This window comes from Marmota marmota, unplaced genomic scaffold, assembly GCF_001458135.2.
Source record: "Marmota marmota marmota unplaced genomic scaffold, marMar, whole genome shotgun sequence".
NCBI classification, from domain to species: domain Eukaryota; kingdom Metazoa; phylum Chordata; class Mammalia; order Rodentia; family Sciuridae; genus Marmota; species Marmota marmota.
This window is the reverse complement of record NW_026000026.1, coordinates 47,041,698-47,057,734: the sequence shown is the minus strand read 5'-3', so window position 1 is coordinate 47,057,734 and position 16,037 is coordinate 47,041,698. Positions and strand designations below refer to the sequence as shown.

The window sequence follows — 16,037 nt, the reverse complement described above, 5'->3', positions numbered from 1 at the left end:
CCTCCTCCTCTTCTTCTTCTTCTTCTTCTTCTTCTCTCTCTCTCTCTCTCTTTTTTTTGTGTGTGTGGTGTGTAGTGTGTGGTGCTAGGTCAAACCCAGGGTCTCACATAGGCTCGGCAGGCAAATCTACCACTGAGCTACAACTCAGCCCTGAAGGGTATTTTCTGTTTGTGTTTTATTCAAATTTTCATAAACTCAGTAATTCTAGGATACTCATGAAAAAAGCAATATCCAGGACCAGCTCACCCCTTCCCATCCTTCACCTTCTAAAGAAGATTATTTAAAGGGGAGAAGATCCCCCTTGAACATGCAGCTTCCTATGGCTACCCATTTCCGAATTTCAGATGACCACCGTAGCTCTTTTTTCTTGTTCACTATTAGATAAGTGTGATGCAGAAGGACAGTCCCCCAAGGTGACTGAGTAGTGTAGAAAACCAAGCGTAACACAATTGTTTATGTACATTGTTCATGGAGGACTGCACTGAATGAATTCACTAAATTCAAAATAACAAGACCCCCCCCCAGACCAAAAGGAATATAGGAAAGCCTTTTCCTATTATTTTTCTTTTTAGCTTTTCCATTGTCAAAAAATCAGGAAAACAGGAAAGCATTTCATTCTAGCACCTGCTAAATAGTTTAATGTTCCCTACATATTTCCATCACCTTAAACAATAGCTTGAGCATGAGAATCCCAGATATGAGATCTGAAAATATCTGGCTCCAAAAACCATGACTTATCAACAAAAATAAAGACAAAACAAAAACAACAAAAAAAAAAAAAAAAGGAAGAAAGAAAAAGGACAATAATTGAAATTCTCCACACATGCAATAATTAAATATCCAATTTCACACCAAATCCCTAGGGCAAATTTTTACCAAGTGCATGTTGAAAAGTGAATTGTATTTTGATCCATTCTTGGGGATAATGCCCATCTGTTACTTAGGTAGAAACTCTGGAATTCCTATCTCAAGCTGTTATTCTTATCTGTTATATGACAATAGGTTCCTTCTAGCAGATTTTGCTTGCTGTTTCCCAGGGCTGAAGTTCTTTTACAGATTGAACTTAAGATTGAATTAATTTATATCATGGTCAAGATCCTGTTCTGTGATGTCACATGTGTTTGTAAATGTTAGTAATCATTTCCTGGACCCTAAATGAGAATGTAAATATTTTTAAAGCTGAGTATTTGAAATTTGTTTGACTAATTGTGGAATTATGGGGTTTCTCTGCAAGACAGATTTTCATCCTGTATATAAATATTTCCCAGACTGTGGGAAGGGGAGCTCTGAAAAGTGAGCTTCTCCATTGAGTTCCAAAAAAAAAAAAAAAACCAAAAACCAAAAAACATGGCATCCTGAGTGCCATTCAGGGTAGCCTTTAAGAAGTAGCAGCTTTGTCAAATTTGGGGCTTTTTGTTATGCACTAATGCTAATAAACTCTGAAATGCATTTGTTATGAAGTTAGTTTTATGTAATTTCATTACAAATCAAAATACATGGCAGAACTTGCTTTTTGTGATCATTCAATTTATCCATCTCCCATTTCACAGAGTCACACACCTTCATTTGTGAGAGGTGACACAAAGTACAAGACTCTGCCTTTGCATGATAACATCAGTGAATGCTGGAACTATCCCACAATGGGCAGCCTTCAGGGACATGAGATGCAGAGTGGGCAGCAGTGCAGTGTGACCCATGTCCCCAGCAGCTGAGACCAGGACTGACTTGGTGCTTCCAGATTTAGCATTCTGATCTGGCGTCCACACATCCTGGTCCCCTTCATCATCCTTAATTCCCTGCATCTTATTAATTGCATGAGTGACGCCTGGGTGCAGGATTAAATACATCCAATTGGTGTGAAGTGAAAACACCATTCTATAATTATCATAGGAGCATTTATCGCCTCTTTGTCAGCAAAGCCTTTTCAGTTTATTTAACTAATTGGACAGGCAGGCAGACCAGATCTTTGGTTGTTTGGCTGCATAAATCTCACTGTGATTCCAAGTTGGGGACAGCAGATGGTGGTCGATTTTGAGCCTGCCTGCTTTTCAGATTGTGCACTTGGTAAAGATCAGGGCTTAAGTAGGATAAAGTACTCGGCTTTGTTATGCTAATAGCACAGGACACTTGCAATAAACATTCATTATTTAGGGTTAAATAAAGCTGATCCTTCCAGCATTTTAGTGACTAACAAAATACAGTGGAAAATTATACCTTTCTTTATCAACTATGGCTGCTCCCCCAGCATGCGCGCACACACACACACACACACACACACACAACACAAGATACACAGAAGCACACAGGCATGGAAAGACATACAGTTACACCACCTGTTACATATGAAAAACCTGAAGGCACTGTTTCTTGGTTTAGGAAAAGCCCATGAGCAAAAATTGTTAGGTCGGTGGTGGCGACTTGGTGGCAACTTAGTGACAACTTAGAACAAAGCAGCCCATGCGGGAAAAGAACATCAATCAGGTGCCAGCGGAAACGCCTGTCAATCAGCCAGATCTCCTAACTAACGCCTGTCAATCAGCAGGACCCCCTGGCTAATCCTGGAGTTCAGCCAACTCCCCTGACCAACTCCAGCAGGATAAGGGACCCTAAAAACACCTTTTCCTGTCCCAAGTCCTTCCCTTCCTGCTGTAAGCCCCATAAAAGTCCAGTCTGTCGAGCTTCCACGTGGTTTCTCCTCAGACCCTTCCCCTGTCCCCTCTGTGGGTCTGATCGAGTTCCGCCTGGGAGTGAGATCCCAATAAACCTGTTCAGCGGCCCTTTTAAATCTGCCTCCTTTGATCCCGCCTCGCCTGATCTGACAAAAATGTCATCTTTTCATGGCGACTTCTTGGTGAGTATGGTATGTATCTTCTAAGCAAAACCATTCAAATGGTAGCTATACCTTTCAAACTTGATGCATTTTTCAAAAAAGATCAACTTACACAGTTATGTCCACTGCACAATGTAAAGCACATCTGTATTGTCATCAGATGACATGTAGATTAGATTATGGGACTCGAGTATTTTGTGCATTCCATGGCATTTGACAGGCATCCAATGAACATATTGAGTGTTTGGCCAATTTTTAAATTTATTCAGCAAAAAGAGAAAGAGGTAGCACAGAAAGTAAACATAGTACAAAAAAAGTCCCAGTTCAGCCTTTCCTGAATTTTATTTTGATTTACAGGTGCTTAAAAAGAGAACGAATGGGTTCACCCTTCATAGCCTCTTTATGTTCTCGGGCTGATCCTTTTCAGAGGAAACAATGGTCACTGGTAAAAAAGTGAAGAAAGAGGCAAAAAGAGGGAAATTCTGATAACCCTCAAGACCAGCAATCATTCCTAGGAAGTTAGAATGGACAGAGGACCTAGCAGGGCTGCTCAGCACAGTGCTGTCCCTTTTTGAGTCTCCAGGTTATTCACATTTGCAATTCACTACAAGCTGGGGACCCTAGTTGTTGAGGTTTTGTTACATTTTGTTGAGGTTTATCATCATTGACTTGGATGTTTATATTTCTCCTATGGTTGGAATTGGTCCATAGCCTTCAACTGAGTTGAAAGAAGAAATGGAAGGAAGAAAGGAAGGAAGGAAGGGAGGAAGAAAGGAAGGGAGGAAGGAAGGAAGGGAGGGAGCGAGGGAGGGAGGAGGGAGGAAAGAGAATAAATAGGAAAGAAAGAGAAAGAGAATGAAAGAAAAAAATGGAAGGAGGAAGAGAAGAGAAAGAATGAATGGTGTGGTGAAGGTCCTTGGGTCACACCTCAGCTTTTAGCATGAACTAATGAAGGGACATCTTTCCTCATGGCCACATGTAGCATCCTGGCCACACTTGGAGAAGAGCTGTGCTCTTTCTATGGACCCTGGCTGAGGGCTAATACCCTCTGCCTAGTGCTCCTGTCCCCACTTCCTGCAGAGCTTTGCTTCTCTCTTCTACTTCAGTCCTGTCCTTGTCCTGTGTGACAAAAAGCCTTAAGCTGAACCCATGTTTTCAGCCCTGTTGCACTCCTTCATATACAAATATCCTAGGAAAATATTGAAAAAAACCTCTGTTTTTGAATTGTTATTATTTTTTTGAACCAGGGATTGAACCCAGGGATACTTTAGCATTTAGCCACTCATTCCCAGTCCTTTTTACTTTATTATTATTATTTTATTTTGAGACTGTCATTATTTAAGTTGCTTAGGGCCTTGCTCAACCTTCCTAGTTGCTGGGCATGTTCTATCACACCTAGCTGTGAAATGGTAGATAAAAGAGAAAGAGATACTAGAGAAAATAAAGTCAGTCTAAATAAGTAACTTGTATCCTCTTTCTCTAGGATCTCCCTTTCCCCCAAAAGATTATGTCCCAAGCAAAGTATTTTTATCTCTATAGAAATCACCATCTCCTATCCCACTCTGGGCGGGGTCTTCTGCGCAGTCTCTGCGGGGGCCCTGCACCAGGCTGGTCCCAGGCCTGCCCCCTGTGTGGCTCAGGCCTCTGGGCTTGGCTAACAAGTTTCTTGGGTGGTTGGACTTTGTCAGCTCCTAGTGTTTCTGTCAGTTTTGTCTTCCTTTTAAAGCTGTGTTGTTTACATAAGATTACTTCCTTTACCAGTTAGAAATATAACTGAATCTTTTCACTCCAATTTATAATTTGTCTGACTTTGAAACTGATAGTCATGTTTCATTCTATGGCATTTGAGGAATATCAAGTTTACCAGATTTAAAAAAAAAATCCTCATCTTCCTGATATCAATTTACATCTTTTGTCAATAACAATGCTAGATTTAACTTTTTTCCCCAATCAAAAATGGAAGAAGTCAACTTATTCAAAGTCATTAAAATTACTAATACATTTGAGATAGCTTATTTGTATATTCCATTCATAGTGATTTATTATTTATTATCTCTATTTATCCACTAAGATGTCAGGTCCACCAGAGAGTGTTTCTGTTAATGGTCTCTGACATGCCCCAGGCATCTAGACAGGGACTGGCACACAGTGACACTCAATAAATCCATGTCAAATAACTGTCCTCAAGGGTTAGACTATTGTAGCGGGCAGAGTGAGCCAATCTGCCTGGGGCAGGGTGGGGTTCCTATTTGAAACCCCAATGTGGTCCATGACCTCCTTCCCTCACTGCCACCCTGATGCTTATCAACTCCAGCTACATAGGCTGCTTACCTGTTCTCTGTCTTAGGCTTAGGGTACAGGGTGCTGTTCACATTAGAGCCTTCACTGTTGCTCACCTGAATTGTGGCCATAATGGCCATCTGATTTCCAGCCCTTTCCACTGCAGTGCCTGGACGCAGACCCTTAGACCAGGATTCAGGTGCATTCAACTGATTTGGAAATACAGGGAATAGTGATAGAGAGGTGGTAACTGTCATAACTACAAAAATGTATGTTGGTAATGCCGACACATCAGAGGTATCCCACGTGAGGACCAGCTCACATCAGTATCCCAGCTCCCATCCATAACAGGTAGAGGGCTGCTCTTGGCTGCTGTTAGTGGTTAAGTCCTAGCACTTCCAGATAACCAAGCATTCGGTCAGGGTGACCTTCCACACATGGGATGGGGGAAGCCTTCAGGTGCAGATGAAGACACTAGCAGGTAGAATTTGATATGAGCACAGCAAAAGGTCAAAGGGATACTGGTTGTGCACAAACAGCATCCTCTACACACCTGCCTTCTATACCCAGCTCAACTACCCATTCCTAGCTCTACTTGCTTGAAGGAAGCTAAACTCCTGAGGAGGAGGCTAATTGTCCTATGTCTTCCTGAAACCCTTTAAGGTGTTCAAGGGCAATGAGTGTGTTCTCAGTGTTTCTTGTTCACAGACAAGTCTTAAATATTTTGAAATAGAAGACTAGAAGGAAATATTATTTACTACTGTATATGTTATTAAAACAATCTAGGGAAAAATCATTGAACTTTTATGATTCATCAGATATGCAAGTAGTTTTTATCCTTGAACAATAAGCAACATTACTTATAGACAAGGAAATTAAGGCATAGAGAATTTAAGAAATGGGCCACAGATGACAGGTGCTGGTGTAGAGATATGAATCACTAGGTTTCACTGTCTCCTGTGAAACATAAATAGGAACTACAACTGAGAATGGCAATAAAAAATGTGTCAGCCGAGCTAGGGGACAAACTGGCCTCTCGGTCTATTCAAAACAGGAAAAGTGGAGTGTTAAGCAATATGTGTATTTTCAACAATGTCTTTTTCAATTTTTTTTAGTGCACTATATTTATACATGATATTGGGGTTCATTTTGACATAATCAAACAAGCATGGAATATAATTCACTCCACTTCAGTTCCAAGTACTTCTTCTTTCCCTCCCTTCCTCCCTCCTCCTGTTCCCCTTCCTCTGCTCTACTGGTCTTCCTTCTATTTGTTTATAGTTTTTATTAATTTGTGCTTTTAGATATACATAAAGGTGAAATTCACTGTGGTGTATTCATATATGTACATAGCACAATTTGGTAACAATGTCTTATGTTCAAATACTTATGTCCCCTAAACATACACATACATATAACATGGGGTAGAACTCTCAGAAACTCCCTGCCATCCCCAGAAACATTATGAACCTTGAGACAGTACTTGCCTGATCTGACTGGTCTGAGAGCAGATCCCACCAAATGAATGCATCACACTGACCCCAGTGTGTCCATCCCCACTCTGCCTTAGATGATGCTTGTGTATAGTGGAGGAAGACGGGTATGTGCAAATTGCCTTGTGGTCATGCCTGGCCATCAAAGCTGCTTTTCATACTGATAGGAAAAGTCAACAATGCAACCTCTTCAGAAACAGGTGACTGGTTACTTAGAAAATTAAATGCATACTCCCATGCAACACAGCAATTCTTTTTCTTTTTGGTGCTGGTAGGGATTGAATCAAGGCCTCACTCATGCTAAGCATGCACTCTACCACTGAGTTACACCTTCAGGCTCCTGAATCCACTGATTCAGCTCTTAGTTATTTAGATAGTTATTTAACATGTGTGAAAACATGTTTGTAGTCTTGACCACAAATATTCACACTAAGTTGATTTATAGAGACTGCCTGAAAACGATCCAGATATCCATAAACAGGTAAATAGACACTCATCAGGAAATAGTTCATATACCATGAGCAAAGTTAAGATAGACACAAAGAGACAGAATAAGCCAGACACTATACAAACCAATTTCTATGAAATTCAGAACAAGTAAAACCAGCCTATATGATTACACTTGCATGCAAAGGACCTTGAAGAAACTTCATGGGATGGTGGGTGGCTGGGTGTTCGTTACATGGGTATTTGTATTTGCCAAAACTCATGAAAACATACATGCAAAATGGGAACATATTATTCTATGTAAATTATACTTCAATAAAGTTGATTGATCAATATTGTGAATAAAATAAAGGTATACAAGGTGTGGCCTGATTTTTTTTCTGGAAGAGTTGGAACATGATTGGGTTGGACATTATTATTTCAGAGGTCATAAGAAGTAAATGTATATATATATATATATATACACACACACACACACACATATANTATATATATATATATATATATATATATATATCTGCTTATACTATCTGCTTTTTCTTGCCCAAGTCCACTGCTCAGCATTAGTGATTATGGAGATTCCATGGTCAATTCCCCTGCACCTCCCACCAAAGCAAAACAGGAATCATGGAGCCCTTTAATTTTGTTGAACTCTATCAAAATGATCAAACACACCACAAAGGGTCTCCCCCATCTGCTCCATTGCCACTGTCTTTCCTGCATTCTGAGTATTAACTTTTAAAATGTGCTCTGTTGGATTCTTCTCTCATGCCTCTTTCACATTGTCTTTGTAGAGACAGCCACAGTCAAGCCCTGCTCTTTGGCTCTAGGCCCGGCACCTTTAGGGAAACATGGTTCACTATGGAGACAACCTTTTTTATTATTAAGCTTTATAAACAAAAAATAACCTTGGGAAAGCTTCTGGCAGAGACTGTGGATGCCAATTTTGAAGTGGAACCAGTATCAGCAATAAAGTCATGACCTTTTCATTAAGAGATTTTTTTTCCCCCATTGCACAAAGGAGACCAGATGCTGGTTCTCTTTCTTGGATGCTTGCAGGGACTGGATTGGATGCTTAATGGGTTTGTGGCTGAAATTAAATGCTGTTTATTAACTTTAATTACATGTTGAATGGTCTTCAGCATGAGTTATTTATTCTTTTTGAGCAAAGGAAAGGATGAATCATTGGGGCCTTATTATTTTAAAATTTGGAGTCAGATTGAGCTGGAATCAACTGATGCATTAGCTTCACAAATAAGAAAACAAAACAAAATAAAACAAACCAATTTCTATGAAATTCTAGAACAGGTAAAACCAGCCTATCATGATTGAGTTGCATGGAAAGGAATTTGAAGAAACTTCATGGGATGGTGGGTGACTGGGTGTTGGTTACACGGGTAATAAAAAAAAAATGTTTGTTGGGGAAATGAGGTTCATAAGAAGGTTTGGCTAAGCTGTGTAAAAAAGGTATGCATTATAAAAGATTATTATATGAATGCAAGAGAATCAGTCAGTTTAGTTATTTTATTTCTCTATGCCAACATAAGTTAAATAAACTTTTAATATTTATAATGTGTATAACAAGGTCTGCTTAACATATGCTTATTTTTCTCACATGACAAGATGTTCTGAAGTGTCAAAGCTGGGGTTGCTACCACTGCTCTCGGTTGTCCTTTGCCTTTGTGATTTTCCATCACCAATGTGTGGATTTTATCTTCACGTTCACTCTGGGGGCTACACGTCTAGGCATCATGCAAAAGTCCCACTCACCGATCCAGGCTTTTCTTTTTTTCCTTTTCTTTGCTTTTTAAAAAAATAAACAAAAATAAGATTTATGTGCAGAGAAAGACACTAATCCCAACTGTACAATTTGTTGAGTTTTAATCAATGTACCCACTGCTATAACCATAATTCCAGTGAAGACATGGAATTTTCCATCACTACTAGCAAGCTTCCCAGATTCCCTTCTGGTCAATTCCCACTCTACAGACCAGCTCCACTCCACTGTCCACCTCCACAAATCTCTTTTGCCTGTTTTAGAACTTCTTATCAACAGAATCATAGTCAGAATTACTGGGTTAAGGCCTGTCATTTGGTTATTTCTTTTCTTCCTTTTCCACAATGTTTGCTCCTTCTTCCAATCTCTTCCTGCTTTCTTTTGAACTAATCAAGTATTCCCTTTTAAATTATTAGACTTCACTTTTTGAGAAGTTTTAGGTTGACTGAAGAACTCAGCAGAGACTACAGAGATTTCCCATGTACACTTCCTCAAATTCTTCCCGACAATTTCTCTTGTTTAACATCTTGCATAGGTGTAGCACCCTTGTTATAACGAAGAAGCCAATACTGCCACATTATTGCTAACTAAAGCCCATAGTTGACTTTAGGGTTCTCTCTTGGTGTTGTGCATTCTATGGGTTTTGACAAATATATAATGACAATGATGTGTTTCACTACTAGAGTGTCTTAAAGAATAATTGCACTGCCCTAAAAATCCTCTTTGCTCTTCTTGCTCATCTGTCCTTCCCCTTGGGACCCAAACTACCATGATATTTAAGGTTCTTCCAATCATTTTCATGACTTGGTACTTTATTTATTTTAATTGATGAATAGTATTCTATTGCCCATTTATCCATTCACCTACTAAACAATACCACAATTGTTCCAAGTTTTGGCATTTATGAATAAAACTACTGCCTATTTTTGTGCAGATGTTTTGTGTGGGCATACGTTTTTAGCTTATTTAGATAAATACCTAGGGGTGCGATTGTGGGATGAAATGGTGTGTTAGTCAGCTTTTCATCACAGAGACCAAAATACCTGATAAGAACAAATTAGAGGGCAGAAAGTTTATTTTGGCTCACAGTTTCACAGGTTCAGCCCATGAACAGTTGACTCCATCCCTCTGGGCCTGAGATAAGAACATCATGGTGAGAGAGCATAAAAGAGAAAACTACTCATCCGATGGCAACCAGGAAGGAGAGAGAGATAGAGATAGAGATAGAGATAGAAAGAGAGAGAGAGAGAGAGAGAGAGAGAGAGAGAGAATGAGAAACCAGAAACCAGGGACAAAATATAATCCCCAAGGGCACACCCCAGTGACCTACTTCCTGAAGCTACTCCCTGTCTGCCTACAGTTACCAGTAGTCCATTCAAATTATTGTTCCATAAAATGTATTTTGATGAGGTTACATCTCTCATAATCTAATTACATCACTGCTAAACATTCCTGAATTGGCTCACACATGAGCTCTTTAGGGGGTAGTTTTCACACCCAAAACCATGGCATGTTGTAAAAGTATGTTTAGCTTTATAAGGAAATCCCACACTGTCTTTCAAAGTATTGGTATCATTGTGCATGCCTACGGGCAGGAAATGAGAGCTCTCATGGTTCCACATCCTCACCAGCATTTGGGGTCATCAATATTTTCAGTTTTTGTCATTCTAATAGGTGAGTAGGGACATTTTAATTTTAATTTGTAATTCCGTATTGACATATGATGCTTATACAATTCTTTACCGTCTGCGTATGCTCTGTGGTCAGATGTCTGTTAAGATCTTTGGCCCAGTCTTTCATTGGGTTGTTTGTTTTCTTATTGTTGAGTTTAAGGAGTTCTTTGTGAATTTTGGACACCAGTCTTTTATCAGATTGGTATTTTGCAAATATTTCCTCCCAGTCAGTGGCTTGTCTTTTCATGAAACAGCTGTTTTTAATTGTAAGTGTATTTTATTCTTGAATTTTTATTTCTAAATTGAGTGTTAGGAGTACAGGGGAGCTAGAAAAAGAGAGAGGGCTGAGCTCTCAGGTATTGGAGCAGCTGACTGAAGCAACAAGGAGCCAAATTAAAACAACAGTGAAGTCTTTAATCACTTACTCTGTTACTACAGACAAGAGCCTGAACCAGAAAAAATGCTGACTCCTGTTTCTTTCCTCCACGAAGCAGCAGTACATCAATTAAAGGTCAAGTTGGAGGTTGTCTCAACTATTGAAGGACCCCCAAACGAAAGGCTCCAGCACTTTCTGGACCCAGGTTGGAAGGAGGGCAAAGGGGAAAGGGCCAGAGAGGACTGAGAGTACTCCCTCATCCCTGCATTGCTATAAGGAGCCCCTGGCAGAGGGGATGGAAGAAGACAACTCTTACTTCATGTAGATTTTATCCTCGTCTTGAAAGGAGAAGCTGAACTCCGGTGCTTTACTATTGCAGAAGCAGGGCTAGGAATAGCAATGATCACTTACACACATTCTCCAGGCCTGGAATTGTGCTAAATCTTTCTTCATTGTATGTGAGGCACTATATTTTATACCCATTTTACAGCTGGAGAAATTGGGGCTTAAAGATATTTCAGTAATTTGTCAAAGATCCCACAGCAAACTAGTGTCAGAACCAAGATGGAAACGGAAGTCCATCTGGCTCCACAGAAACTTGTTCTAATTCAAAGTTTGCCACTCCCTAAATGTCAATGCAAGAATGACATAAGGAAATACAACTCCTTCTGCTTATTTTGCAATATATAGCATATATTGCAAATATATATATTTATATTATATATATGTAATATAGTATAATAATTTACAATATATAGCAACAAAACTGTACACTCAATGATATGACCGTTCTTTACCCCAAATCATAAAAATTGAAGGCAGAGAAAGTTATGACCTTTTAAGAGTTTCATTATACTGAGTGAAATCTGTTAAGAGCCACTTTAGTACAGAGAATAATAACTATTGACATAAGACTGGGTCAGGGGTTTGGGGTTGGGTGAGAGGGCACAAATATGAGTGTGTGTGTATGTGTGTGTGTGTGTGTTTTTCTGGGGATTGAACCCAGAGCCTTGTGCATGTCAGGCAAGCACTCTATGGCTGATCTACATCCCCTGTCCCATCTAGAGACTTTTAACTGCATGCCAGTTGCTAAAAGAAATGCAATTTTATATTCAAGTTAACTGGTAAGAACTCAGCCCAAGGTCCTCCTCTAGCAACCTGGTCACCTGCCCCTGACTGAATGGGACTTCCCACACTGCACTTCTTTCTTTGCATATCTTACTACTCACCTTCTGCACTCTCAGCACCTGCCATCTTCTGCCACTTTGATCTCTGTGAGCCTCTTCTTTCTGTAAGTGTCCAAGACCTCAGCACCTTCCTCATCACTAAAAGGGCCTTACAACTTGGAAAATTGGTTATTGGGTACCAAAGAATGCAAGGGTTAGCAGCTCATAGACATTTTGGACATTGTAACTGCCTAAACCATCAAGAATCTACCCTAGGGCTGGGATTGTAGCTTAGTGGTAGAGTGCTCGCCTAACATGTATGAGTCACTGGGTTTGATCCTCAGCACCACATAAAAATAAATAAAAGTAAAGGTAGTTTGTTTCCATCTACAACTAAAAAAAAATCTCCTCTAAACAGATATTAATCACTCAATATTTGTTTATTAATTTCCTGCTGTGTATAAATATTGCAAAAGGGAAGCCTTCAGACAGCTTACAGATCTGTTAAAACGAAAAAGATGTTCAAAGAAAAGTAACAAAGAATAGAATTACTTTTAAAAACTATGTTGAAACTTGGGCTTCACTGTTAAGCTTAAGTTTTAAATAGTAAGATGCAGAACAAACTAATCTCAACAGAAACAATTACCCATTAGAGCAAATTGAAGCTATTGTATATAGATTCTTGGATCAGATAGCAAGACTGTTGGCATAATGAATATAACAAATAAATTAATACGAAAAATGAAACAATTGTTCATTCATTCAGACAAGTGATATTTATTGTGAGCCCAAAATACATGCTGGCCTTTGTGCTAAGTCTAAACATAAGTGATAAAAAAATAGACCTGACATCCACCCTCTGGAGCTGAAAGAAGGTGAAATAAATAAAGAAAATAATTACAGATGGTGGTTCCATCTATAATTTTGGACTTATCGATAACACAAAACAGATACACTGTCAGCAAAAACTATAATGAGGATTTTAAAAATTTTGCTATTTGTTCTTTTTAGTCATACATGACAATAGCATTTATTTTGATATATCATACATACATGGATTGTAACTTCCCATTCTTGTGGTTGTACATGATGTGGAGTTACACTGGTAGTGTATTCATATAGGAACATAGAAAAGTAATGTCCAATTCATTCTACTGTCTTTCCTATTCCCATCCTCTTCCTTCCTTTCATTCCCCTTTGTCTAATCCAATAAACTTCTATTCTTCCCTCTCTACCCTCTTATTGTGTGTTAGTATCTGTACATCAGAGAGGACATTCAATCTTTGGTCTTTTGGGATTGACTTATTTCACTGAGCATGATAATGTCTAGTTTCATTAATTTACCAGCAAATACCATAATTTCATTCTTCTTTAAAGCTGATTAATATTACATTGTGTGTGTGTGTGTGTGTATATTTTTTTTCTTTATCTATTCATCTATTGAAGAACACCTAGGTTGGTTTCATAGTTTAGTATTGTGAATTGAGCTGCTATAAACATTGATGTGGTCTTGTCACCATAGTAAAATGATTTTAAGTCCTTTAGGTATATACAGGAGGAGTGAGATAACTGGGTCAAATGGTGGTTCCATTCCAAGTTTTCTAAGAAAACTTCATACTGCTTTCCAGAGTGGTTGCACCAATTTGCAGTCTCACCAGCCATTTTTTTTATGATGCTGGGCTGTGGCAGTGAGACCCCTGTCACAAGGGGAAATCACCCAAATTTTACACTTCACAGCACCGTGTTGCACATTTTGGATATTATATTTCAGGTTTTTCCATCCTGTCATGTCTATAGAACACCTATCTGTTGTGTGCATGAGGTATTCAGTACTTTTATTAATAATTAGAGTTTGTGTTAGATGATTTGCCCAACACTAGGCTGACCTGAGAGTCTTAAGCATGTCTAAGGTAGGATAGGCTGAGATATGATGTTGAGTAGGTTATAGGTATTAAATGCATTTTTGACTTAAAGTGTTTTCAGCTTATGATGGGTTTATCAGGATATAACCCCATCATAAGTGAAGGAGAATCTGTAAATGGTTATTATCTGTAAATGGTTATTACAGATTATATGCACATATACATACCTATATATATGAGTATATACATACATATGTGAATGTGTGTGTGTGTGTGTGTATATGTAAATATATGTGTGTGTGTGATTTCTAATAATAAACAATGAAATAAATACAGGGCATGGGGACAATGAAGGAAAAGGACAAGGACATAGATTGGGGTGAAGGGGTGGGCGATTTGGACTCAGTGCTGGGAGGGATGAGAAGACAGGTATTCAAAGCATGAGATGAATGAGCATCCCTTTGAGCAGGAAGGGCAGGCAAATCAATCTGAAGTGGGGCAGAGATGGGTGGGTGGTGGAGACCAGGAAATGAGTGGGAAGTGTCTGTCCATGCCTGAATTATTAAGGGAAAGAATGGGTGGAGAAGGACTGTGGGCCACACTTAATTTAAAAGGGCCTGCATACTAAAGGAAATAATTAAGAACATAAAGAGAGAGCCTACAGAATGGGAGAAAATTTTTTCCAGCTTCACTTTTGACAGGGAAACAATATCTAGGATATATAAAGAACTAAACAAGCTTCACAACAGAAAAACAAATGATCCAATCAATAAATGGGCAATGATTTTAAGACAGATATTTCTCAAAAGAAGAAATACAAGTGGCCAACAAATATATTTAAAAAAAGTTCAACAGCTTTAGCAATCAGGGAAATGCAAATCAAAACTACACTGAGATTTTCATTTCACTCCAGTCAGAATGGCAATCAAGAATACAAATAACATATGTAAGAAATGAATTTTAAAAAGAAAGAAAAAAAATAATACAAAAAACAGCTGGCCGTGGTGGCACATGCCTGTAATCCCAGGGGCTCAGGAGGCTGAGGCAGAAGGATAGTGAGTTCAAAGCCAGCTTCAGCATAAGTGGGGTGCTGAGCAACTCAGTGAGACCTGTCTTTAAATAAAATACAAAATAGGGCTCCATGGTCGAGTGCCCTGAGTTCAATCCCCAGTACCAAAAACAAAATGTAAACAACAACAAAAGGATTTCTGGTGAGAATGTAGGGAAAAGGTACCCTTACAAATTGTTCATGGGACTACAAATTAGTACAACCACTTTGGAAAGTGGAGATTCATAAAAAGGCTAGGCATGGAGCCACTAGCTTGCTAACTCCTTCATATTTAGTCAAAAAAAGCTAAAATCAACATATGCTAGTGATATTTGCATACCAGTGTTTACAGCAGTGCAATTCACAATAGCCAAGTTGTGGAACCAGCCAAGGTGCCCATCAACAGATGAACAGATAAAGAAAGTGTGCTATATATACACAATGGAGTTTTACTCACCATGAAGAAGAATGAAATTACGGTATTTTTCTGGTATGTGAATGGAACCAGAGAACATCAAGCCAAGTGAAATAAGTCAGATTCAGAAAGTCAAGGGTCAAATGTTTTCTTTCATGCCACATATGATAACTAGAAAGAGGAAAAAAAAAGAAATAAAAATAGATCTCATGAAAGTAGAAGGGAAACCAGTAGAGTAGAGGAAGCGGGTGGAGAGGGAGGGAGGAGAGAAAGGTATAAGGAAGCACTGAGAAAGAAAACCTATGAAATATGTTGTGTTCATGTATAAACACACCACAATGTTTTATATATGATTGTAGTGTACTATTTAAAATAATAATCATAATAATAGAAAGGAGATAAATGCAGTGAAGGAAGTAAGTCATAGGGATGGAGGAAGGGAGGGAAATGGAAGATGCTGGGGAATGAGATTGATCATGCATGTGAATTTTTATATGGCATAATGAATTCAGTTACAACAAACCAAGATTACCTTGTATGCTTTGGTCTTTTGCATGTATGCCTTCACACATACTCTTGCTAAGTGTTGTCACATTCCATGAGTCCCTCAAAGAAGCCATGTACATTCTTGTATCATGATCTTCAATCTGCAGAATTGTTTTATTTATAT

At 38.8% G+C, this 16,037-nt stretch overlaps 1 long non-coding RNA gene across 1 annotated transcript in view; it reads left to right on the top strand.

Annotated features, from left to right (window-relative positions):
• The first annotated feature begins 75 nt into the window (after positions 1-75).
• LOC125619065 overlaps positions 76-16,037 on the top strand; it is an 18,829-nt gene continuing 2,867 nt past the window's right edge. The window contains exon 1 of the long non-coding RNA XR_007350547.1: positions 76-451. This is a non-coding gene — a long non-coding RNA (uncharacterized LOC125619065). The remainder of the gene's footprint in view (positions 452-16,037) is intronic.